General features: G+C 55.0%; 1 protein-coding gene and 1 pseudogene across 3 annotated transcripts in view; both read left to right on the plus strand.

Annotated features, from left to right (window-relative positions):
* The window catches only part of LOC120391388 (maestro heat-like repeat-containing protein family member 2A), a 257457-nt gene that overhangs the window by 97720 nt on the left and 134676 nt on the right, over nucleotides 1–25061 (plus strand). The gene's annotated exons all lie outside the window — the stretch shown is intronic.
* On the plus strand, nucleotides 19400–22453 carry LOC120391201 (annotated as a pseudogene).

Consider the following 25061-nt stretch of genomic DNA (forward strand, 5'->3'; position numbering starts at 1 on the left):
CCACCCCTGCCCCTTAGCAATAAGTGCAAAGAACTCATTAGCCAGGCACATGGCAGACGCAGCCGTTTCCCCAGGGGCAATTAACATCACCGCAAAACTGCAGGCGGTTTGGTAGATTTTCCGCCGATCGCCCCCAGACCCCACGCCGCAAAAAGAAGATTCGGAAGCAGTTTGTTGGGTGAAACTGACAAGCGAGAGGAAAAGGGGAATTAAAAGGCATGAGGGTCTGTATTTCGCCTCCCTACATTCTCCTGCTTTTTTGGGGTGGGGGGGGAAGACAGCTGGGAAAAGGAACACGGGCGCTATTTGTGCGGTCACCACCATCCTGAATTATTAAGGACAAACCTTCTCATTTCAAACACATTTTGTCCAGCTGCAGCGAATCTCTTTCCACGTGATTTGCACAACATCGCACCAGGACTGTGGCATAAATTGGGCCAGACCCTCTGTACAAAGCTGCCTAAGACCCAGGCCATTGTTTTATGTAATTCTAAGATGTTTTTTGGGGGGACTTTTGACAAATTCTTAACAACAGAAAAAGGCCATTTATAGAAAAGGCCGTGATTATATGGAGCTAGGAACAGCTCTGAACTCAGGATCATTCCTTGCTAGCAGGCGAAAGCCCCCACCAATTGATTCAGCAATACATGCACGTTAGCTTAGATGGGTTCGCTTTTCATCGGGAAGGGTCGATAAACGGCGATTGTACCAGACACCCACAAAGGAGGCAAAACGATTTCCACTGATCATTGACACTGACAGCCGGGCAACGTTACACGGGAGCAGGGCTGGTGCATAGTGCTTGGGGTGGGGTCAGAGACCCCTCCTCCAATGGGGAATCTTGAGGGACCCTTAAAGGAAGCTGAGTGTAGAACCAGACCCCATCGCTTTACACTTGGCCAAAACACTGCACGGCTGGGGAGCGATGATGGTGGCGTTGGTGTCCAGGCTCTTCTTCATCTTCTCGCAGATAATGTCCACGGGCGCTCAAAGACCTGGTTGACGTTGATGTTGTCCTTGGCGCTGGCTTGAAGAATTCAAACCCTGCAGGGAGGAGGGAAGGAAAGGGGAGAAAGGGAGAAATGGCTCCTGTTTCGGGACATGGAATCCCCGCCCCTACACAGGAATGGTGCTCCCCGCCCCTACACGTGAATGGCGCTCGCTTTGCCAGTATTCTGGACCCTGCCCCTGGTGGCAGCAAGAGCAGCCTCAGGGCTGCTCTACTGCTCCGCCCCGAAGCGGAGAACAGTATAGGGCCTGCTGGCCATGCCCCATCGGCCCCTTACACCAGGAGCAGGGCTGGTGCATAGCCCTTGCTGGGCAGAAATACAGTGGATGGTGCCAGAGGAGAATTGTTGTCACGTACTTGTATATGCAGAGCATCCTTTGCTGTCTCGCCTTCCTCTTTCGTCATCTCCAAGGGAGGAAGGGAAATAAACTTCTGAAGCACTGATCAAGGAGATCACGGTTTTCCTCCATGGTCAGAGATGGTTTGAGCTTGCTGGCAGAAGAAAGATAGGTGGAAACTGAGGCACAGAGCGGCGGGCACTGAATGCGGGTCTCAGGCCAGGGCTTTCACCACGAGCCCACCCTTCCCGACGGGCTTCATTGCCCCAACGCTTGCTAAAGGAAAGGTTCGGCTTTGCTTTTCCTCACCCACATCCTTTGCTTCCCCCAGCCATTTGCCATTAGCAAGAAGCACGAAAGCCGCCGGCCGCTGGCAAGGTGCCCATCTTTAATTAGCCTTCCCCTAATGACAAATCACCTCGTTTGTTTAACCCCACCCCTGCCCCTTAGCAATAAGTGCAAAGAACTCATTAGCCAGGCACATGGCAGACGCAGCCGTTTCCCCAGGGGCAATTAACATCACCGCAAAACTGCAGGCGGTTTGGTAGATTTTCCGCCGATCGCCCCCAGACCCCACGCCGCAAAAAGAAGATTCGGAAGCAGTTTGTTGGGTGAAACTGACAAGCGAGAGGAAAAGGGAATTAAAAGGCATGAGGGTCTGTATTTCGCCTCCCTACATTCTCCTGCTTTTTGGGGTGGGGAAGACAGCTGGGAAAAGGAACACGGGCGCTATTTGTGCGGTCACCACCATCCTGAATTATTAAGGACAAACCTTCTCATTTCAAACACATTTTGTCCAGCTGCAGCGAATCTCTTTCCACGTGATTTGCCCAACATCGCACCAGGACTGTGGGCAAATTGGGCCAGACCCTCTGTACAAAGCTGCCGAAGACCCAGGCCATTGTTTTATGTAATTCTAAGATGTTTTTTGGGGGGACTTTTGACAAATTCTTAACAACAGAAAAAGGCCATTTATAGAAAAGGCCGTGATTATATGGAGCTAGGAACAGCTCTGAACTCAGGATCATTCCTTGCTAGCAGGCGAAAGCCCCACCAATTGATTCAGCAATACATGCACGTTAGCTTAGATGGGTTCGCTTTTCATCGGGAAGGGTCGATAAACGGCGATTGTACCAGACACCCACAAAGGAGGCAAAACGATTTCCACTGATCATTGACACTGACAGCCGGGCAACGTTACACCGGGAGCAGGGCTGGTGCATAGTGCTTGGGGTGGGGGGGTCAGAGAGACCCCTCCTCCAATGGGGGAATCTTGAGGGGACCCTTAAAGGAAGCTGAGTGTAGAACCAGACCCCATCGCTTTACACTTGGCCAAAACACTGCACGGCTGGGGAACGATGATGGTGGCGTTGGTGTCCAGGCTCTTCTTCATCTTCTCGCAGATAATGTCCACCGGGCGCTCAAAGACCTGGTTGACGTTGATGTTGTCCTTGGCGCTGGCTTCGAAGAATTCAAACCCTGCAGGGAGGGGAGGGAAGGAAAGGGGAGAAAGGGGAGAAATGGCTCCTGTTTCGGGACATGGAATCCCCGCCCCTACACAGGAATGGTGCTCCCCGCCCCTACACGTGAATGGCGCTCGCTTTGCCAGTATTCTGGACCCTGCCCCTGGTGGCAGCAAGAGCAGCCTCAGGGCTGCTCTACTGCTGCTCCGCCCCCGAGAAGCGGAGAACAGTATAGGGCCTGCTGGCCATGCCCCCATCGGCCCCTTACACCAGGAGCAGGGCTGGTGCATAGCCCTTGCTGGGCAGAAATACAGTGGATGGTGCCAGAGGAGAATTGTTGTCACGTACTTGTATATGCAGAGCATCCTTTGCTGTCTCGCCTTCCTCTTTCGTCATCTCCAAGGGAGGAAGGGGAAATAAACTTCTGAAGCACTGATCAAGGAGATCACGGTTTTCCTCCATGGTCAGAGATGGTTTGAGCTTGCTGGCAGAAGAAAGATAGGTGGAAACTGAGGCACAGAGCGGCGGGCACTGAATGCGGGTCTCAGGCCAGGGCTTTCACCACGAGCCCACCCTTCCCGACGGGCTTCATTGCCCCAACGCTTGCTAAAGGAAAGGTTCGGCTTTGCTTTTCCTCACCCACATCCTTTGCTTCCCCCAGCCATTTGCCATTAGCAAGAAGCACGAAAAGCCGCCGGCCGCTGGCAAGGTGCCCATCTTTAATTAGCCTTCCCCTAATGACAAATCACCTCGTTTGTTTAACCCCACCCCTGCCCCTTAGCAATAAGTGCAAAGAACTCATTAGCCAGGCACATGGCAGACGCAGCCGTTTCCCCAGGGGCAATTAACATCACCGCAAAACTGCAGGCGGTTTGGTAGATTTTCCGCCGATCGCCCCCAGACCCCACGCCGCAAAAAGAAGATTCGGAAGCAGTTTGTTGGGTGAAACTGACAAGCGAGAGGAAAAGGGGAATTAAAAGGCATGAGGGTCTGTATTTCGCCTCCCTACATTCTCCTGCTTTTTGGGGTGGGGGGAAGACAGCTGGGAAAAGGAACACGGGCGCTATTTGTGCGGTCACCACCATCCTGAATTATTAAGGACAAACCTTCTCATTTCAAACACATTTTGTCCAGCTGCAGCGAATCTCTTTCCACGTGATTTGCACAACATCGCACCAGGACTGTGGCCGCAAATTGGGCCAGACCCTCTGTACAAAGCTGCCGAAGACCCAGGCCATTGTTTTATGTAATTCTAAGATGTTTTTTGGGGGGACTTTTGACAAATTCTTAACAACAGAAAAAGGCCATTTATAGAAAAGGCCGTGATTATATGGAGCTAGGAACAGCTCTGAACTCAGGATCATTCCTTGCTAGCAGGTGAAAGCCCCACCAATTGATTCAGCAATACATGCACTTAAGCTTAGATGGGTTCGCTTTTCATCGGGAAGGGTCGATAAACGGCGATTGTACCAGACACCCACAAAGGAGGCAAAACGATTTCCACTGATCATTGACACTGACAGCCGGGCAACGTTACACCGGGAGCAGGGCTGGTGCATAGTGCTTGGGGTGGGGGGGTCAGAGAGACCCCTCCTCCAATGGGGGAATCTTGAGGGGACCCTTAAAGGAAGCTGAGTGTAGAACCAGACCCCATCGCTTTACACTTGGCCAAAACACTGCACGGCTGGGGAACGATGATGGTGGCGTTGGTGTCCAGGCTCTTCTTCATCTTCTCGCAGATAATGTCCACCGGGCGCTCAAAGACCTGGTTGACGTTGATGTTGTCCTTGGCGCTGGCTTCGAAGAATTCAAACCCTGCAGGGAGGGGAGGGAAGGAAAGGGGAGAAAGGGGAGAAATGGCTCCTGTTTCGGGACATGGAATCCCCGCCCCTACACAGGAATGGTGCTCCCCGCCCCTACACGTGAATGGCGCTCGCTTTGCCAGTATTCTGGACCCTGCCCCTGGTGGCAGCAAGAGCAGCCTCAGGGCTGCTCTACTGCTGCTCCGCCCCCGAGAAGCGGAGAACAGTATAGGGCCTGCTGGCCATGCCCCCATCGGCCCCTTACACCAGGAGCAGGGCTGGTGCATAGCCCTTGCTGGGCAGAAATACAGTGGATGGTGCCAGAGGAGAATTGTTGTCACGTACTTGTATATGCAGAGCATCCTTTGCTGTCTCGCCTTCCTCTTTCGTCATCTCCAAGGGAGGAAGGGGAAATAAACTTCTGAAGCACTGATCAAGGAGATCACGGTTTTCCTCCATGGTCAGAGATGGTTTGAGCTTGCTGGCAGAAGAAAGATAGGTGGAAACTGAGGCACAGAGCGGCGGGCACTGAATGCGGGTCTCAGGCCAGGGCTTTCACCACGAGCCCACCCTTCCCGACGGGCTTCATTGCCCCAACGCTTGCTAAAGGAAAGGTTCGGCTTTGCTTTTCCTCACCCACATCCTTTGCTTCCCCCAGCCATTTGCCATTAGCAAGAAGCACTGGCAAGGTGCCCATCTTTAATTAGCCTTCCCCTAATGACAAATCACCTCGTTTGTTTAACCCCACCCCTGCCCCTTAGCAATAAGTGCAAAGAACTCATTAGCCAGGCACATGGCAGACGCAGCCGTTTCCCCAGGGGCAATTAACATCACCGCAAAACTGCAGGCGGTTTGGTAGATTTTCCGCCGATCGCCCCCAGACCCCACGCCGCAAAAAGAAGATTCGGAAGCAGTTTGTTGGGTGAAACTGACAAGCGAGAGGAAAAGGGGAATTAAAAGGCATGAGGGTCTGTATTTTGCCTCCCTACATTCTCCTGCTTTTTGGGGTTGGGGGGGGAAGACAGCTGGGAAAAGGAACACGGGCGCTATTTGTGCGGTCACCACCATCCTGAATTATTAAGGACAAACCTTCTCATTTCAAACACATTTTGTCCAGCTGCAGCGAATCTCTTTCCACGTGATTTGCACAACATCGCACCAGGACTGTGGCCGCAAATTGGGCCAGACCCTCTGTACAAAGCTGCCGAAGACCCAGGCCATTGTTTTATGTAATTCTAAGATGTTTTTTGGGGGGACTTTTGACAAATTCTTAACAACAGAAAAAGGCCATTTATAGAAAAGGCCGTGATTATATGGAGCTAGGAACAGCTCTGAACTCAGGATCATTCCTTGCTAGCAGGCGAAAGCCCCACCAATTGATTCAGCAATACATGCACGTTAGCTTAGATGGGTTCGCTTTTCATCGGGAAGGGTCGATAAACGGCGATTGTACCAGACACCCACAAAGGAGGCAAAACGATTTCCACTGATCATTGACACTGACAGCCGGGCAACGTTACACCGGGAGCAGGGCTGGTGCATAGTGCTTGGGGTGGGGGGGTCAGAGAGACCCCTCCTCCAATGGGGGAATCTTGAGGGGACCCTTAAAGGAAGCTGAGTGTAGAACCAGACCCCATCGCTTTACACTTGGCCAAAACACTGCACGGCTGGGGAACGATGATGGTGGCGTTGGTGTCCAGGCTCTTCTTCATCTTCTCGCAGATAATGTCCACCGGGCGCTCAAAGACCTGGTTGACGTTGATGTTGTCCTTGGCGCTGGCTTCGAAGAATTCAAACCCTGCAGGGAGGGGAGGGAAGGAAAGGGGAGAAAGGGGAGAAATGGCTCCTGTTTCGGGACATGGAATCCCCGCCCCTACACAGGAATGGTGCTCCCCGCCCCTACACGTGAATGGCGCTCGCTTTGCCAGTATTCTGGACCCTGCCCCTGGTGGCAGCAAGAGCAGCCTCAGGGCTGCTCTACTGCTGCTCCGCCCCCGAGAAGCGGAGAACAGTATAGGGCCTGCTGGCCATGCCCCCATCGGCCCCTTACACCAGGAGCAGGGCTGGTGCATAGCCCTTGCTGGGCAGAAATACAGTGGATGGTGCCAGAGGAGAATTGTTGTCACGTACTTGTATATGCAGAGCATCCTTTGCTGTCTCGCCTTCCTCTTTCGTCATCTCCAAGGGAGGAAGGGGAAATAAACTTCTGAAGCACTGATCAAGGAGATCACGGTTTTCCTCCATGGTCAGAGATGGTTTGAGCTTGCTGGCAGAAGAAAGATAGGTGGAAACTGAGGCACAGAGCGGCGGGCACTGAATGCGGGTCTCAGGCCAGGGCTTTCACCACGAGCCCACCCTTCCCGACGGGCTTCATTGCCCCAACGCTTGCTAAAGGAAAGGTTCGGCTTTGCTTTTCCTCACCCACATCCTTTGCTTCCCCCAGCCATTTGCCATTAGCAAGAAGCACGAAAAGCCGCCGGCCGCTGGCAAGGTGCCCATCTTTAATTAGCCTTCCCCTAATGACAAATCACCTCGTTTGTTTAACCCCACCCCTGCCCCTTAGCAATAAGTGCAAAGAACTCATTAGCCAGGCACATGGCAGACGCAGCCGTTTCCCCAGGGGCAATTAACATCACCGCAAAACTGCAGGCGGTTTGGTAGATTTTCCGCCGATCGCCCCCAGACCCCACGCCGCAAAAAGAAGATTCGGAAGCAGTTTGTTGGGTGAAACTGACAAGCGAGAGGAAAAGGGAATTAATAGGCATGTGGGTCTGTATTTTGCCTCCCTACATTCTCCTGCTCTTTTGGGGTGGGGAAGACAGCTGGGAAAAGGAACACGGGCGCTATTTGTGCGGTCACCACCATCCTGAATTATTAAGGACAAACCTTCTCATTTCAAACACATTTTGTCCAGCTGCAGCGAATCTCTTTCCACGTGATTTGCACAACAATGCACCAGGACTGTGGCCGCAAATTGGGCCAGACCCTCTGTACAAAGCTGCCGAAGACCCAGGCCATTGTTTTATGTAATTCTAAGATGTTTTTTGGGGGGACTTTTGACAAATTCTTAACAACAGAAAAAGGCCATTTATAGAAAAGGCCGTGATTATATGGAGCTAGGAACAGCTCTGAACTCAGGATCATTCCTTGCTAGCAGGCGAAAGCCCCCACCAATTGATTCAGCAATACATGCACGTTAGCTTAGATGGGTTCGCTTTTCATCGGGAAGGGTCGATAAACGGCGATTGTACCAGACACCCACAAAGGAGGCAAAACGATTTCCACTGATCATTGACACTGACAGCCGGGCAACGTTACACCGGGAGCAGGGCTGGTGCATAGTGCTTGGGGTGGGGGGGTCAGAGAGACCCCTCCTCCAATGGGGGAATCTTGAGGGGACCCTTAAAGGAAGCTGAGTGTAGAACCAGACCCCATCGCTTTACACTTGGCCAAAACACTGCACGGCTGGGGAACGATGATGGTGGCGGTGGTGTCCAGGCTCTTCTTCATCTTCTCGCAGATAATGTCCACCGGGCGCTCAAAGACCTGGTTGACGTTGATGTTGTCCTTGGCGCTGGCTTCGAAGAATTCAAACCCTGCAGGGAGGGGAGGGAAGGAAAGGGGAGAAAGGGGAGAAATGGCTCCTGTTTCGGGACATGGAATCCCCGCCCCTACACAGGAATGGTGCTCCCCGCCCCTACACGTGAATGGCGCTCGCTTTGCCAGTATTCTGGACCCTGCCCCTGGTGGCAGCAAGAGCAGCCTCAGGGCTGCTCTACTGCTGCTCCGCCCCCGAGAAGCGGAGAACAGTATAGGGCCTGCTGGCCATGCCCCCATCGGCCCCTTACACCAGGAGCAGGGCTGGTGCATAGCCCTTGCTGGGCAGAAATACAGTGGATGGTGCCAGAGGAGAATTGTTGTCACGTACTTGTATATGCAGAGCATCCTTTGCTGTCTCGCCTTCCTCTTTCGTCATCTCCAAGGGAGGAAGGGGAAATAAACTTCTGAAGCACTGATCAAGGAGATCACGGTTTTCCTCCATGGTCAGAGATGGTTTGAGCTTGCTGGCAGAAGAAAGATAGGTGGAAACTGAGGCACAGAGCGGCGGCACTGAATGCGGGTCTCAGGCCAGGGCTTTCACCACGAGCCCACCCTTCCCGACGGGCTTCATTGCCCCAACGCTTGCTAAAGGAAAGGTTCGGCTTTGCTTTTCCTCACCCACATCCTTTGCTTCCCAGCCATTTGCCATTAGCAAGAAGCACGAAAAGCCGCCGCCGCTGGCAAGGTGCCCATCTTTAATTAGCCTTCCCTAATGACAAATCACCTCGTTTGTTTAACCCCACCCTGCCCCTTAGCAATAAGTGCAAAGAACTCATTAGCCAGGCACATGGCAGACGCAGCCGTTTCCCCAGGGGCAATTAACATCACCGCAAAACTGCAGGCGGTTTGGTAGATTTTCCGCCGATCGCCCCCAGACCCCACGCCGCAAAAAGAAGATTCGGAAGCAGTTTGTTGGGTGAAACTGACAAGCGAGAGGAAAAGGGGAATTAAAAGGCATGAGGGTCTGTATTTCGCCTCCCTACATTCTCCTGCTTTTTTGGGGTGGGGGGGGAAGACAGCTGGGAAAAGGAACACGGGCGCTATTTGTGCGGTCACCACCATCCTGAATTATTAAGGACAAACCTTCTCATTTCAAACACATTTTGTCCAGCTGCAGCGAATCTCTTTCCACGTGATTTGCACAACATCGCACCAGGACTGTGGCCGCAAATTGGGCCAGACCCTCTGTACAAAGCTGCCGAAGACCCAGGCCATTGTTTTATGTAATTCTAAGATGTTTTTTGGGGGGACTTTTGACAAATTCTTAACAACAGAAAAAGGCCATTTATAGAAAAGGCCGTGATTATATGGAGCTAGGAACAGCTCTGAACTCAGGATCATTCCTTGCTAGCAGGCGAAAGCCCCCACCAATTGATTCAGCAATACATGCACGTTAGCTTAGATGGGTTCGCTTTTCATCGGGAAGGGTCGATAAACGGCGATTGTACCAGACACCCACAAAGGAGGCAAAACGATTTCCACTGATCATTGACACTGACAGCTGGGCAACGTTACACCGGGAGCAGGGCTGGTGCATAGTGCTTGGGGTGGGGGGGTCAGAGAGACCCCTCCTCCAATGGGGGAATCTTGAGGGGACCCTTAAAGGAAGCTGAGTGTAGAACCAGACCCCATCGCTTTACACTTGGCCAAAACACTGCACGGCTGGGGAACGATGATGGTGGCGTTGGTGTCCAGGCTCTTCTTCATCTTCTCGCAGATAATGTCCACCGGGCGCTCAAAGACCTGGTTGACGTTGATGTTGTCCTTGGCGCTGGCTTCGAAGAATTCAAACCCTGCAGGGAGGAGGGAAGGAAAGGGGAGAAAGGGGAGAAATGGCTCCTGTTTCGGGACATGGAATCCCGCCCCTACACAGGAATGGTGCTCCCGCCCTACACGTGAATGGCGCCGCTTGCCAGTATTCTGGACCCTGCCCTGGTGGCAGCAAGAGCAGCCTCAGGGCTGCTCTACTGCTGCTCCGCCCCGAGAAGTGGAGAACAGTATAGGGCCTGCTGGCCATGCCCCCATCGGCCCCTTACACCAGGAGCAGGGCTGGTGCATAGCCCTTGCTGGGCAGAAATACAGTGGATGGTGCCAGAGGAGAATTGTTGTCACATACTTGTATATGCAGAGCATCCTTTGCTGTCTCGCCGTCCTCTTTCGTCATCTCCAAGGGAGGAAGGGGAAATAAACTTCTGAAGCACTGATCAAGGAGATCACGGTTTTCCTCCATGGTCAGAGATGGTTTGAGCTTGCTGGCAGAAGAAAGATAGGTGGAAACTGAGGCACAGAGCGGCGGGCACTGAATGCGGTCTCAGGCCAGGGCTTTCACCACGAGCCCACCCTTCCCGACGGGCTTCATTGCCCCAACGCTTGCTAAAGGAAAGGTTCGGCTTTGCTTTTCCTCACCCACATCCTTTGCTTCCCCCAGCCATTTGCCATTAGCAAGAAGCACGAAAAGCCGCCGGCCGCTGGCAAGGTGCCCATCTTTAATTAGCCTTCCCCTAATGACAAATCACCTCGTTTGTTTAACCCCACCCCTGCCCCTTAGCAATAAGTGCAAAGAACTCATTAGCCAGGCACATGGCAGACGCAGCCGTTTCCCAGGGGCAATTAACATCACCGCAAAACTGCAGGCGGTTTGGTAGATTTTCCGCCGATCGCCCCAGACCCCACGCCGCAAAAAGAAGATTCGGAAGCAGTTTGTTGGGTGAAACTGACAAGCGAGAGGAAAAGGGGAATTAAAAGGCATGAGGGTCTGTATTTCGCCTCCCTACATTCTCCTGCTTTTTTGGGGTGGGGGGGGGAAGACAGCTGGGAAAAGGAACACGGGCGCTATTTGTGCGGTCACCACCATCCTGAATTATTAAGGACAAACCTTCTCATTTCAAACACATTTTGTCCAGCTGCAGCGAATCTCTTTCCACGTGATTTGCACAACATCGCACCAGGACTGTGGCCGCAAATTGGGCCAGATCCTCTGTACAAAGCTGCCGAAGACCCAGGCCATTGTTTTATGTAATTCTAAGATGTTTTTTGGGGGGACTTTTGACAAATTCTTAACAACAGAAAAAGGCCATTTATAGAAAAGGCCGTGATTATATGGAGCTAGGAACAGCTCTGAACTCAGGATCATTCCTTGCTAGCAGGCGAAAGCCCCCACCAATTGATTCAGCAATACATGCACGTTAGCTTAGATGGGTTCGCTTTTCATCGGGAAGGGTCGATAAACGGCGATTGTACCAGACACCCACAAAGGAGGCAAAACGATTTCCACTGATCATTGACACTGACAGCCGGGCAACGTTACACCGGGAGCAGGGCTGGTGCATAGTGCTTGGGGTGGGGGGGTCAGAGAGACCCCTCCTCCAATGGGGGAATCTTGAGGGGACCCTTAAAGGAAGCTGAGTGTAGAACCAGACCCCATCGCTTTACACTTGGCCAAAACACTGCACGGCTGGGGAACGATGATGGTGGCGTTGGTGTCCAGGCTCTTCTTCATCTTCTCGCAGATAATGTCCACCGGGCGCCAAAGACCTGGTTGACGTTGATGTTGTCCTTGGCGCTGGCTTCGAAGAATTCAAACCCTGCAGGGAGGGGAGGGAAGGAAAGGGGAGAAAGGGGAGAAATGGCTCCTGTTTCGGGACATGGAATCCCCGCCCCTACACAGGAATGGTGCTCCCCGCCCCTACACGTGAATGGCGCTCGCTTGCCAGTATTCTGGACCCTGCCCTGGTGGCAGCAAGAGCAGCCTCAGGGCTGCTCTACTGCTGCCCGCCCGAGAAGCGGAGAACAGTATAGGGCCTGCTGGCCATGCCCCCATCGGCCCCTTACACCAGGAGCAGGGCTGGTGCATAGCCCTTGCTGGGCAGAAATACAGTGGATGGTGCCAGAGGAGAATTGTTGTCACGCACTTGTATATGCAGAGCATCCTTTGCTGTCTCGCCTTCCTCTTTCGTCATCTCCAAGGGAGGAAGGGGAAATAAACTTCTGAAGCACTGATCAAGGAGATCACGGTTTTCCTCCATGGTCAGAGATGGTTTGAGCTTGCTGGCAGAAGAAAGATAGGTGGAAACTGAGGCACAGAGCGGCGGGCACTGAATGCGGTCTCAGGCCAGGGCTTTTACCACGAGCCCACCCTTCCCGACGGGCTTCATTGCCCCAACGCTTGCTAAAGGAAAGGTTCGGCTTTGCTTTTCCTCACCCACATCCTTTGCTTCCCCCAGCCATTTGCCATTAGCAAGAAGCACGAAAGCCGCCGGCCGCTGGCAAGGTGCCCATCTTTAATTAGCCTTCCCCTAATGACAAATCACCTCGTTTGTTTAACCCCACCCCTGCCCCTTAGCAATAAGTGCAAAGAACTCATTAGCCAGGCACATGGCAGACGCAGCCGTTTCCCCAGGGGCAATTAACATCACCGCAAAACTGCAGGCGGTTTGGTAGATTTTCCGCCGATCGCCCCCAGACCCCACGCCGCAAAAAGAAGATTCGGAAGCAGTTTGTTGGGTGAAACTGACAAGCGAGAGGAAAAGGGGAATTAAAAGGCATGAGGGTCTGTATTTCGCCTCCCTACATTCTCCTGCGTTGGTGGGGTGGGGGGGGAAGACAGCTGGGAAAAGGAACACGGGCGCTATTTGTGCGGTCACCACCATCCTGAATTATTAAGGACAAACCTTCTCATTTCAAACACATTTTGTCCAGCTGCAGCGAATCTCTTTCCACGTGATTTGCACAACATCGCACCAGGACTGTGGCCGCAAATTGGGCCAGACCCTCTGTACAAAGCTGCCGAAGACCCAGGCCATTGTTTTATGTAATTCTAAGATGTTTTTTGGGGGGACTTTTGACAAATTCTTAACAACAGAAAAAGGCCATTTATAGAAAAGGCCGTGATTATATGGAGCTAGGAACAGCTCTGAACTCAGGATCATTCCTTGCTAGCAGGCGAAAGCCCCCACCAATTGATTCAGCAATACATGCACGTTAGCTTAGATGGGTTCGCTTTTCATCGGGAAGGGTCGATAAACGGCGATTGTACCAGACACCCACAAAGGAGGCAAAACGATTTCCACTGATCATTGACACTGACAGCTGGGCAACGTTACACCGGGAGCAGGGCTGGTGCATAGTGCTTGGGGTGGGGGGGTCAGAGAGACCCCTCCTCCAATGGGGGAATCTTGAGGGGACCCTTAAAGGAAGCTGAGTGTAGAACCAGACCCCATCGCTTTACACTTGGCCAAAACACTGCACGGCTGGGGAACGATGATGGTGGCGTTGGTGTCCAGGCTCTTCTTCATCTTCTCGCAGATAATGTCCACCGGGCGCTCAAAGACCTGGTTGACGTTGATGTTGTCCTTGGCGCTGGCTTCGAAGAATTCAAACCCTGCAGGGAGGGGAGGGAAGGAAAGGGGAGAAAGGGGAGAAATGGCTCCTGTTTCGGGACATGGAATCCCCGCCCCTACACAGGAATGGTGCTCCCCACCCCTACACGTGAATGGCGCTCGCTTTGCCAGTATTCTGGACCCTGCCCCTGGTGGCAGCAAGAGCAGCCTCAGGGCTGCTCTACTGCTGCTCCGCCCCCGAGAAGCGGAGAACAGTATAGGGCCTGCTGGCCATGCCCCCATCGGCCCCTTACACCAGGAGCAGGGCTGGTGCATAGCCCTTGCTGGGCAGAAATACAGTGGATGGTGCCAGAGGAGAATTGTTGTCATGTACTTGTATATGCAGAGCATCCTTTGCTGTCTCGCCTTCCTCTTTCGTCATCTCCAAGGGAGGAAGGGGAAATAAACTTCTGAAGCACTGATCAAGGAGATCACGGTTTTCCTCCATGGTCAGAGATGGTTTGAGCTTGCTGGCAGAAGAAAGATAGGTGGAAACTGAGGCACAGAGCGGCGGGCACTGAATGCGGGTCTCAGGCCAGGGCTTTCACCACGAGCCCACCCTTCCCGACGGGCTTCATTGCCCCAACGCTTGCTAAAGGAAAGGTTCGGCTTTGCTTTTCCTCACCCACATCCTTTGCTTCCCCCAGCCATTTGCCATTAGCAAGAAGCACTGGCAAGGTGCCCATCTTTAATTAGCCTTCCCCTAATGACAAATCACCTCGTTTGTTTAACCCCACCCCTGCCCCTTAGCAATAAGTGCAAAGAACTCATTAGCCAGGCACATGGCAGATGCAGCCGATTCCCAGGGGCAATTAACATCACCGCAAAACTGCAGGCGGTTTGGTAGATTTTCCGCCGATCGCCCCCAGACCCCACGCCGCAAAAAGAAGATTCGGAAGCAGTTTGTTGGGTGAAACTGACAAGCGAGAGGAAAAGGGGAATTAAAAGGCATGAGGGTCTGTATTTCGCCTCCCTACATTCTCCTGCTTTTTTGGGGTGGGGGGGGGAAGACAGCTGGGAAAAGGAACACGGGCGCTATTTGTGCGGTCACCACCATCCTGAATTATTAAGGACAAACCTTCTCATTTCAAACACATTTTGTCCAGCTGCAGCGAATCTCTTTCCACGTGATTTGCACAACATCGCACCAGGACTGTGGCCGCAAATTGGGCCAGACCCTCTGTACAAAGCTGCCGAAGACCCAGGCCATTGTTTTATGTAATTCTAAGATGTTTTTTGGGGGGACTTTTGACAAATTCTTAACAACAGAAAAAGGCCATTTATAGAAAAGGCCGTGATTATATGGAGCTAGGAACAGCTCTGAACTCAGGATCATTCCTTGCTAGCAGGCGAAAGCCCCCACCAATTGATTCAGCAATACATGCACGTTAGCTTAGATGGGTTCGCTTTTCATCGGGAAGGGTCGATAAACGGCGATTGTACCAGACACCCACAAAGGAGGCAAAACGATTTCCACTGATCATTGACACTGACAGCCGGGCAACGTTACACCGGGAGCAGGGCTGGTGCATAGTGCTTGGGGTGGGGGGGTCAGAGAGACCCCTCCTCCAATGGGGGAATCTTGAGGGGACCCTTAAAGGAAGCTGAGTGTAGAACCAGACCCCATCGCTTTACACTTGGCCAAAACACTGCACGGCTGGGGAACGATGATGGTGGCGTTGGTGTCCAGGCTCTTCTTCATCTTCTCGCAGATAATGTCCACCGGGCGCTCAAAGACCTGGTTGACGTTGATGTTGTCCTTGGCGCTGGCTTCGAAGAATTCAAACCCTGCAGGGAGGGGAGGGAAGGAAAGGGGAGAAAGGGGAGAAATGGCTCCTGTTTCGGGACATGGAATCCCCGCCCCTACACAGGAATGGTGCTCCCCGCCCCTACACGTGAATGGCGCCGCTTGCCAGTATTCTGGACCCTGCCCCTGGTGGCAGCAAGAGCAGCCTCAGGGCTGCTCTACTGCTGCTCCGCCCCCGAGAAGTGGAGAACAGTATAGGGCCTGCTGGCCATGCCCCCATCGGCCCCTTACACCAGGAGCAGGGCTGGTGCATAGCCCTTGCTGGGCAGAAATACAGTGGATGGTGCCAGAGGAGAATTGTTGTCACATACTTGTATATGCAGAGCATCCTTTGCTGTCTCGCCGTCCTCTTTCGTCATCTCCAAGGGAGGAAGGGGAAATAAACTTCTGAAGCACTGATCAAGGAGATCACGGTTTTCCTCCATGGTCAGAGATGGTTTGAGCTTGCTGGCAGAAGAAAGATAGGTGGAAACTGAGGCACAGAGCGGCGGGCACTGAATGCGGGTCTCAGGCCAGGGCTTTCACCACGAGCCCACCCTTCCCGACGGGCTTCATTGCCCCAACGCTTGCTAAAGGAAAGGTTCGGCTTTGCTTTTCCTCACCCACATCCTTTGCTTCCCCCAGCCATTTGCCATTAGCAAGAAGCACTGGCAAGGTGCCCATCTTTAATTAGCCTTCCCCTAATGACAAATCACCTCGTTTGTTTAACCCCACCCCTGCCCCTTAGCAATAAGTGCAAAGAACTCATTAGCCAGGCACATGGCAGACGCAGCCGTTTCCCCAGGGGCAATTAACATCACCGCAAAACTGCAGGCGGTTTGGTAGATTTTCCGCCGATCGCCCCCAGACCCCACGCCGCAAAAAGAAGATTCGGAAGCAGTTTGTTGGGTGAAACTGACAAGCGAGAGGAAAAGGGGAATTAAAAGGCATGAGGGTCTGTATTTCGCCTCCCTACATTCTCCTGCTTTTTTGGGGTGGGGGGGGGAAGACAGCTGGGAAAAGGAACACGGGCGCTATTTGTGCGGTCACCACCATGCTGAATTATTAAGGACAAACCTTCTCATTTCAAACACATTTTGTCCAGCTGCAGCGAATCTCTTTCCACGTGATTTGCACAACATCGCACCAGGACTGTGGCATAAATTGGGCCAGACCCTCTGTACAAAGCTGCAAGACCCAGGCCATTGTTTTATGTAATTCTAAGATGTTTTTGGGGGACTTTTGACAAATTCTTAACAACAGAAAAGGCCATTTATAGTAAAGGCCGTGATTATATGGAGCTAGGAACAGCTCTGAACTCAGGATCATTCCTTGCTAGCAGGCGAAAGCCCCCACCAATTGATTCAGCAATACATGCACGTTAGCTTAGATGGGTTCGCTTTTCATCGGGAAGGGTCGATAAACGGCGATTGTACCAGACACCCACAAAGGAGGCAAAATGATTTCCACTGATCATTGACACTGACAGCCGGGCAACGTTACACCGGGAGCAGGGCTGGTGCATAGTGCTTGGGGTGGGGGGGTCAGAGAGACCCCTCCTCCAATGGGGGAATCTTGAGGGGACCCTTAAAGGAAGCTGAGTGTAGAACCAGACCCCATCGCTTTACACTGGGCCAAAACACTGCACGGCTGGGGAACGATGATGGTGGCGTTGGTGTCCAGGCTCTTCTTCATCTTCTCGCAGATAATGTCCACCGGGCGCTCAAAGACCTGGTTGACGTTGATGTTGTCCTTGGCGCTGGCTTCGAAGAATTCAAACCCTGCAGGGAGGGGAGGGAAGGAAAGGGGAGAAAGGGGAGAAATGGCTCCTGTTTCGGGACATGGAATCCCCGCCCCTACACAGGAATGGTGCTCCCCGCCCCTACACGTGAATGGCGCTCGCTTTGCCAGTATTCTGGACCCTGCCCCTGGTGGCAGCAAGAGCAGCCTCAGGGCTGCTCTACTGCTGCTCCGCCCCCGAGAAGCGGAGAACAGTATAGGGCCTGCTGGCCATGCCCCCATCGGCCCCTTACACCAGGAGCAGGGCTGGTGCATAGCCTTTGCTGGGCAGAAATACAGTGGATGGTGCCAGAGGAGAATTGTTGTCACGTACTTGTATATGCAGAGCATCCTTTGCTGTCTCGCCTTCCTCTTTCGTCATCTCCAAGGGATGAAGGGGAAATAAACTTCTGAAGCACTGATCAAGGAGATCATGGTTTTCCTCCATGGTCTTAGATGGTTTGAGCTTGCTGGCAGAAGAAAGATAGGTGGAAACTGAGGCACAGAGCGGCGGGCACTGAATGCGGGTCTCAGGCCAGGGCTTTCACCACGAGCCCACCCTTCCCGACGGGCTTCATTGCCCCAACGCTTGCTAAAGGAAAGGTTCGGCTTTGCTTTTCCTCACCCACATCCTTTGCTTCCCCAGCCATTTGCCATTAGCAAGAAGCACGAAAGCCGCCGGCCGCTGGCAAGGTGCCCATCTTTAATTAGCCTTCCCTAATGACAAATCACCTCGTTTGTTTAACCCCACCCTGCCCCTTAGCAATAAGTGCAAAGAACTCATTAGCCAGGCACATGGCAGACGCAGCCGTTTCCCCAGGGCAATTAACATCACCGCAAAACTGCAGGCGGTTTGGTAGATTTTCCGCCGATCGCCCCAGACCCCACGCCGCAAAAAGAAGATTCGAAGCAGTTTGTTGGGTGAAACTGACAAGCGAGAGGAAAAGGGGAATTAAAAGGCATGAGGGTCTGTATTTCGCCTCCCTACATTCTCCTGCTTTTTTGGGGTGGGGGGGGAAGACAGCTGGGAAAAGGAACACGGGCGCTATTTGTGCGGTCACCACCATCCTGAATTATTAAGGACAAACCTTCTCATTTCAAACACATTTTGTCCAGCTGCAGCGAATCTCTTTCCACGTGATTTGCACAACATCGCACCAGGACTGTGGCCGCAAATTGGGCCAGACCCTCTGTACAAAGCTGCCGAAGACCCAGGCCATTGTTTTATGTAATTCTAAGATGTTTTTTGGGGGGACTTTTGACAAATTCTTAACAACAGAAAAAGGCCATTTATAGAAAAGGCCGTGATTATATGGAGCTAGGAACAGCTCTGAACTCAGGATCATTCCTTGCTAGCAGGCGAAAGCCCCCACCAATTGATTCAGCAATACATGCACGTTAGCTTAGATGGGTTCGCTTTTCATCGGGAAGGGTCGATAAACGGCGATTGTACCAGACACCCACAAAGGAGGCAAAACGATTTCCACTGATCATTGACACTGACAGCCGGGCAACGTTAACACCGGGAGCATAGTGCTTGGGGTGGGGGGGTCAGAGAGACCCCTCCTCCAATGGGGGAATCTTGAGGGGACCCTTAAAGGAAGCTGAGTGTAGAACCAGACCCCGTCGCTTTACACTTGGCGAAAACACTGCACGGCTGGGGCACGACGAGGGTGGCGTTGGTGTCCAGGCTCTCGTTCATCTTCTCGCAGATAATGTCCACCAGGCACTCAAAGACCTGGTTGACGTTGATGTTGTCCTTGGCGCTGGCTTTGAAGAATTCAAACCCTGCAGGGAGGGGAGGGAAGGAAAGGGGAGAAATGGGAGAAATGGCTCCTGTTTTGGAACATGGAATCCCCGCCCCTACACATTAATGGTGCTCCCTGCCCCTACACATGAATGGCGCTCGCTTTGCCAGTATTCTGTGCCCTGCCCCTGGTGGTAGCAAGAGCAGCCTCAGGGCTGCTCTACTGCTGCTCCGCCCCCGAGAAGCGGAGAACAGTATAGGGCCTGCTGGCCATGCCCCCATCGGCCCCTTACACCAGGAGCAGGGCTGGTGCATAGCCCTTGGGGTGGGGGGTCAGAGAGACCCCTCCTGCAATGGGGGCATCTTGAGGGGACCCTTAAAGGAAGCTGAGTGTAGAACCAGACCCCATCGCTTTACACTTGGCCAAAGCACTGCACGGCTGGGGCACAACGAGGGTAGTGTTGGTGTCCAGGCTCTCGTTCATCTTCTCGCAGATAATGTCCACCGGGCGCTCAAAGACCTGCTTGACGTTGATGTTGTCCTTGGCGCTGGCTTCGAAGAATTCAAACCCTGCAGGGAGGGGAGGGAAGGAAAGGGGGGGCGGGGACTTGGTGGGGTGCCGCGCCCCCTGCTGACCTGTTATCCCCCTGCCCCCCCCAGACAAGTACGTGGTGCTTTTCTTCTACCCGCTGGATTTCACCTTCGTCAGCCCCACCGAGATCATCGCCTTTAGCGAGTGCTTCTAGGATTTCCGCAGGCTGCGCTGCGAGGTCCTGGGGGCCTCCGTGGACTCGCACTTCGCCCACCTGGCCTGGTGCGTGGGGCGAGGTCTCCCTGCCCCCTAGGCTGGGGGACTGGCAGGGTCGGGGGGCCCATCTTTGATCTGTCCCAGGGGAAAGGGGGGGAGTAGCTGGCTCGGGGGGGCAGGGAATGAGACATGGGGCGGGGGCGGGGGGGCGCTGGCTATGATCGCGACCCCAGCTAATGCATCAGGAAACCTGGTTTCCATCTGTCACGTGCTGTGGGTCTGTCGCCTTCCGAAGCGTCCCAGGCCGGTGACCGAAATGCCCCCTAGACACCCCCTCTCCTCTCGGCCCGTGATGGGCGTGAGGTCAGGATCTTGCCAGCCCTTTACAACAGGTGCCTGGCCCCACTGGTTGGGGTGGGGGTGGGGAAACTGCCTGTCCAGTCCCTGAACCCGGCTGGAGCTGGTACCGGGCCCCTAGGGACGGGGAAGGGCCAGAGGGGTCAGAGCCCCTGGGCATCAGGGGTTGAAACCGCCCCCCAGACCAGTGCAGATGCCTCCCGAGCTATCAAAAAGACCCATGCGCCCTGGTCAGATGGGGGGCCAGGGTGGGGTCCATCCCTCCTGGCTGTGACTAGAATCCAGCAGATGTTACCAGCTGGCCCAGAGGGGTGGGGCGGGGTGGGCCCCTGCTGGCTTTATCTGGGGCACCCTCTGGGAGAGCAGCCTTATCACCCCCAGCCACTGGGGCCAGCCAGAGACAGGCCTGTAACGGTGAAGGGTCCTTCTTCGGCAGCGCGACGGGAGCGTAGCCGGAAGCTCCCGCGCGCCCCGTGGGGATCACACAAAATGCTGCCCCCCGAATTCTGCCTTGGCTGCCAGAAACCGTGGCGCCGCTCCTGCCCCCCCTCAGTCTGAGCACTGGCTCAGATCCTTTGATTTAGTATCTAACCTGGATGTCTGTTGTCTGGTAGTTGGGGTGGGAGAGCGGTGGGGGGGGGGAGTCTGGCAGGACCAGCTGCCCCTCAGCCCCTGATGCTGCGAGCCAGCAGATGTCTGGCACAGGGTGGGGTGGTGCTGGACCTGCCACAGCCTGGGCTCTGCCCCATGTGCCCCGAGTGGGAAATGGTGTCTGACACTCTGGTGCCAGTCCTGTGGCTGCCTCTAGTGGGGAGCCAGCGCTGGGGGCAGATCTGGATTTGGGGGTCCCCATGGCTGGGATTGGGGGTGTACCCCAGTGTGGGATTAACCCCCTTGTCTCCTGGTAGGGTCAACACCCCGCAGGAGGAGGGGGGGCTGGGCACCATAAACATCCCCCTGCTGTCGGATCTGACCCACGGCCTGGACGCCGATTATGGGGTGCTGAAGGAGGATGAGGGACTCGTCTACAGGTGTGTGGGGGTGACTGGTAGCCCTTGTGGGGGGAGCTTCTGGGGGCTGCTCGGGGTGGGGTGGGGGCAGCACTTGTGCTGAGGCCCCGCTCTGGTCTCCCTATGGTGGGTTTGGGGCCCTACTGGAGTCCTGCTCCCCAACTTCACAGCAGCGCCAGCTACTGTCGAACGACCCCCCCCCCGTCCCCCTGGCCGGCGAAGGGTGGGTGCATCTGGCCAGCAGGATACTGATCGGGGAGCCAGGGGAGTGTGAGAACAGTGAACACCAGGGTGGGTATGTGGGGGGGTCAGGGAGAGATGGAAGGAGCCCCATGGGATGCCAGGCTGGGGAGATCACTCAGGTATCAGCACCCTGGAGCCGGTCTCGCTGTGAGTGAAGCTGGAGATCTCCCATCTCTGGCGCTGATGTGCACCCAGAGATTCGGTGGGGGGCTGTTGCTTAGTACTGAGCATGCAGGTGTCAGGTGGGGGTGCCTCACATCCATTGGGGGAGGCTGCAGGCTCCCAGATCCCACTGGATCCCCACCATGACAGATCTGAGATGTTATCTTGGGGGGGGCTTGTGCTCCCCCATCCATGGCTTCCACTGAGGTGTGATCCCTCTTCCCCCACAGGGGCCTGTTTATCACTGACGACAAGGGCATCCTGCGGCAGATCACGGTCAGTGACCTGCCGGTGGGGCGCTCGGTGGAGGAGGTGCTGCGTCTGGTGCAGGCGTTCCAGTACACGGACACGCATGGGGAAGGTGAGGCTGGGCTCTGGGGGGAGCTCTCTGGGCCCTGGGGTGAAGGCTGAGGCCGGGTTAGGGGAATGCAGGGACCAGCTGCAGCAGCGTGTCTAGATGGGGTGAGTGCCCCACAGCTGGGGGGGTGGGGCAGCAGGTCTGAGTTTGTTCCCCAGGGACGGGGGGAAGTGAGGGGCTCTCCACGCCAGCTGTTTCGAGCTGGCTGCAGACTCTGCTTATACTGGGGAGTTTCTCTCCAAGGGATAGAGATGCCTCCCCCCACCCCACGCTGGGCAGGAGGGGTGGGCAAGAGCCCCATGCATGGACCTACGGTGCTTGCACCTCCATGCCGCCCTGGGCAGACCTCCAAGCTGGAGAGGAAGTGTTGCCTAGCAGTTAGAACACTAGCCTAGGACTTGGCATCAAACCGAGGTTTTCCTTGCTCTGCCTCAGTTTCCCCATCTGCAAAGTAAGTGGGGTGGGTGCGGGAATGCAGAGCAGGGATGTCCTGCTCCCTCCTCTGGTCTCCTAACCCCCCTCCCCTGCTTTCTCCAGTGTGCCCGGCAGGCTGGGAACCCGGGAGTGACACCACCAAGCCCACGGTGAAGGACAGCAAGGAGTACTTCGCCAAGCAGCACTGAGCTCGGGGCAGCTGGTGGAGAACCTGGTCTACTGTGAAGGTGCCCCCCCCGTGCTCCCCTCCATTGGAAGAGGATATTTGGTGGGAAGCTTGTGACTAAATAAAAGGGTTTGTTTGAAAAGGAGCCGGTTTGTGTCTGATCCTTAATTTGGTGGGGGTTGGGCAGAGTCTGGGTGACCCTGCCGGGGGGGGGTCCCCATCCAGCTCCCGAGCCTGGTGCTGTGCCCTGTGGATCATCCAGCCTCTGATGGGCCCCAGGCTATAGCACCTCACACCACTAGGTGGTGCTGTCGGCTGCATCTCGCTAGCTCCCTGTTGTGCGGCCAACTCTGGGGAGGCAAATCCCAGTCTCCCAGAACGGGCGGGGTCAGCCTGCTCTGGGGGGAGCCGGTTGCAGGGTCTGGGATTCTCAGCTCGGGGGAGACCCCCTGAAGGCTCTTGGCTTCCCTCCCTCCCCCCATCGCAGCACAGCTGCCCCCAGGCTGGAAGGAGCCGGGCTTGCTGGTCCCAGAGGGTCCTGGCTCAGTGTTGCCAGGTTCTCGGGTGGTGGGGCTGGGATCCAGCATGGTGGGGGCAGCTGGGTGGGGCATTGAGTGTTGGGCTTGGATGGGGTGGGGGCAGGGAATTAAGCGCAGCTCATAGCAGGAGCTGGGCACACTCATCTACCCCCCCCTTAAACCCAGCCCCCTGATGCTGGCGGGGGGGAGAGACTCTACAGGCATGTCCAGCCTCCGCACCCTATCTGCCCAGGCCTCATTCAGGCTGTGGCTGGCCAGGTTGGTGCTGTGCCAGCAGGGGGTGCCCTCTGCCCACCGAGACCCCTTCCTCCAGCTGCTGGGTGAGAGCTGCTCCCTGCCCCACAGAGCTCTGACTACCCCAGGGGGGACCCAGGAGTCCTACCACCCCTACCCCTTCCCTCTGACAGCCAGTGCTAGGGGCTGCAGCTGGCCCTGGGACCCGGTGCGGGGGGGACCTTGTCTGGGCCCCCCAGGCACAGTTGGCATCGGCCCTGCCAGGAGAGGTGGATGAACCAGGCACATCCGTTCCCGTTCCCACACCAGCCAGCGCTGGGCCCGGAGGAGACAAGCTGGGATCTGCCTGCGATTTCATCCCCTGGGCCCCATTTCCTGCCCCCTGAGCTGGCCTTCCTAGGGGCTGAACAGTCTAAGGGGGCCAGGGAGACTGAGACACTGGCTCAGAGCCGGGGGGTGGGGTGCAGGCAGCCCCTCTGATAGGAGCGATGGCTGGGGGGGGCTCTTGTCTCTGGGTCACTGCTGGTCCTAGCATGGAGTGCTCTCCTGGCAGGGACACCGTGTTCCCCAGCTGCTCTGATACCAGCCAAGCTCCTTGTGCTCGCGCTGCTCCCCGGGCCGGGCTGGGCTTGGCCTGAGGCCGAGGGCTGGGCTGCCCCCAGGGCCAGAGGGCTGGAAAGCGGCCCGGCAGCCTGCGTGCCCGGACAGGGCGGTGCAGCGTCACTGAACCCAGCTGTGTACACAGCCGCCCCTGGCACGCACGCACCTCTGCCCACGGCCCTGGGCACCAGCACTGGCCTTTGCACCCAGCTGTTCCCTTGACATCCCTAGAAATAACCCCCCCCCCACACCCCCAGCAACTTCCAGAGTCAGGAAAACCTTTTCTTTGCCTTTGATCTGAGCTGTGGGATTGTGGCTGGAACTTTCCTGGCTCAGCTGACAGAAATTCACCCGTGGGGGAGGGGGAGTCTCTCTGTTTTTAAGAGGGGGGGGTGTTGCGTCGCAAGGCGGACGTGGACAGAGCTCAACAATCAGTTTGATTGGTAACAGAGTCATTTATTTCTCTCCAGCATACATCTTTATACTTTTGAAGCAGGCAAGCAAGCAGTTGCTAATTGGTTAACAAAATACACACAAGCACTGCTATAACTTCATAGGGTAACATCATCCTAGACAGCTTCAAATTTATTATCCTATTATGCCTGCTAGAGAGAAGCTAGCCAAGGCCAACTTCTCATAACAAAACTCACAACTTAATTAACCTAAACTAAAAACCTAAACATCCCAGGTTTCCCACACTATCTCCTAGAAACCTAAACATCCTAGCTTCCCACACTACCAACTGCCAAGCTAGCAAAATATTCCCAACACCGGGGAGCCTGGAAAAGCCTGCTCCTGTGGCTGCTCACCACACCTTTGACATGGGTCAGCTTGAAGCGGCGATTGCCAGTGGAACAGTGCAGACCTGCAGAGGTGCAGCACCCATCCCCGCTGCCCAGAGCACCCTACCCACTCTCCCAGTGTATGGCACTGCTTTGGCGGTTCGAGCCACCGGTCCAGAGAGCCCGTTACCGGTCACCGGAGCACCAGTACGGATCACTGCGGGCACGCCGACGTTCCCCGGCGTGGTGGCCTACTCACTCTCACTCCCACTCAATGGACCGGCACTGCTCGCTGAGTGTTAGGTGTAAATTGCCAGGTTCATGTCGCTGGCATCGAGGCACAGAGAGTCATCGCCCTCCTGCAGATCCTCAGTGGAGCCTTGGAGCCAGTGACATGACCAGGGTAGACAGACGGCCTCGGCACCGTCCTGGTCCCTAGCATGCGGCCCCTCCTACTCAGGCTCCATTAGCGAGGAGGAGTCCCTGCCAGAGGGCCGACATTCCCAGTGGCACCTCCTGCAGCAG

The sequence above is a fragment of the Mauremys reevesii genome, linkage group 25, assembly GCF_016161935.1.
Source record: "Mauremys reevesii isolate NIE-2019 linkage group 25, ASM1616193v1, whole genome shotgun sequence".
Lineage (NCBI taxonomy): Eukaryota > Metazoa > Chordata > Testudines > Geoemydidae > Mauremys > Mauremys reevesii.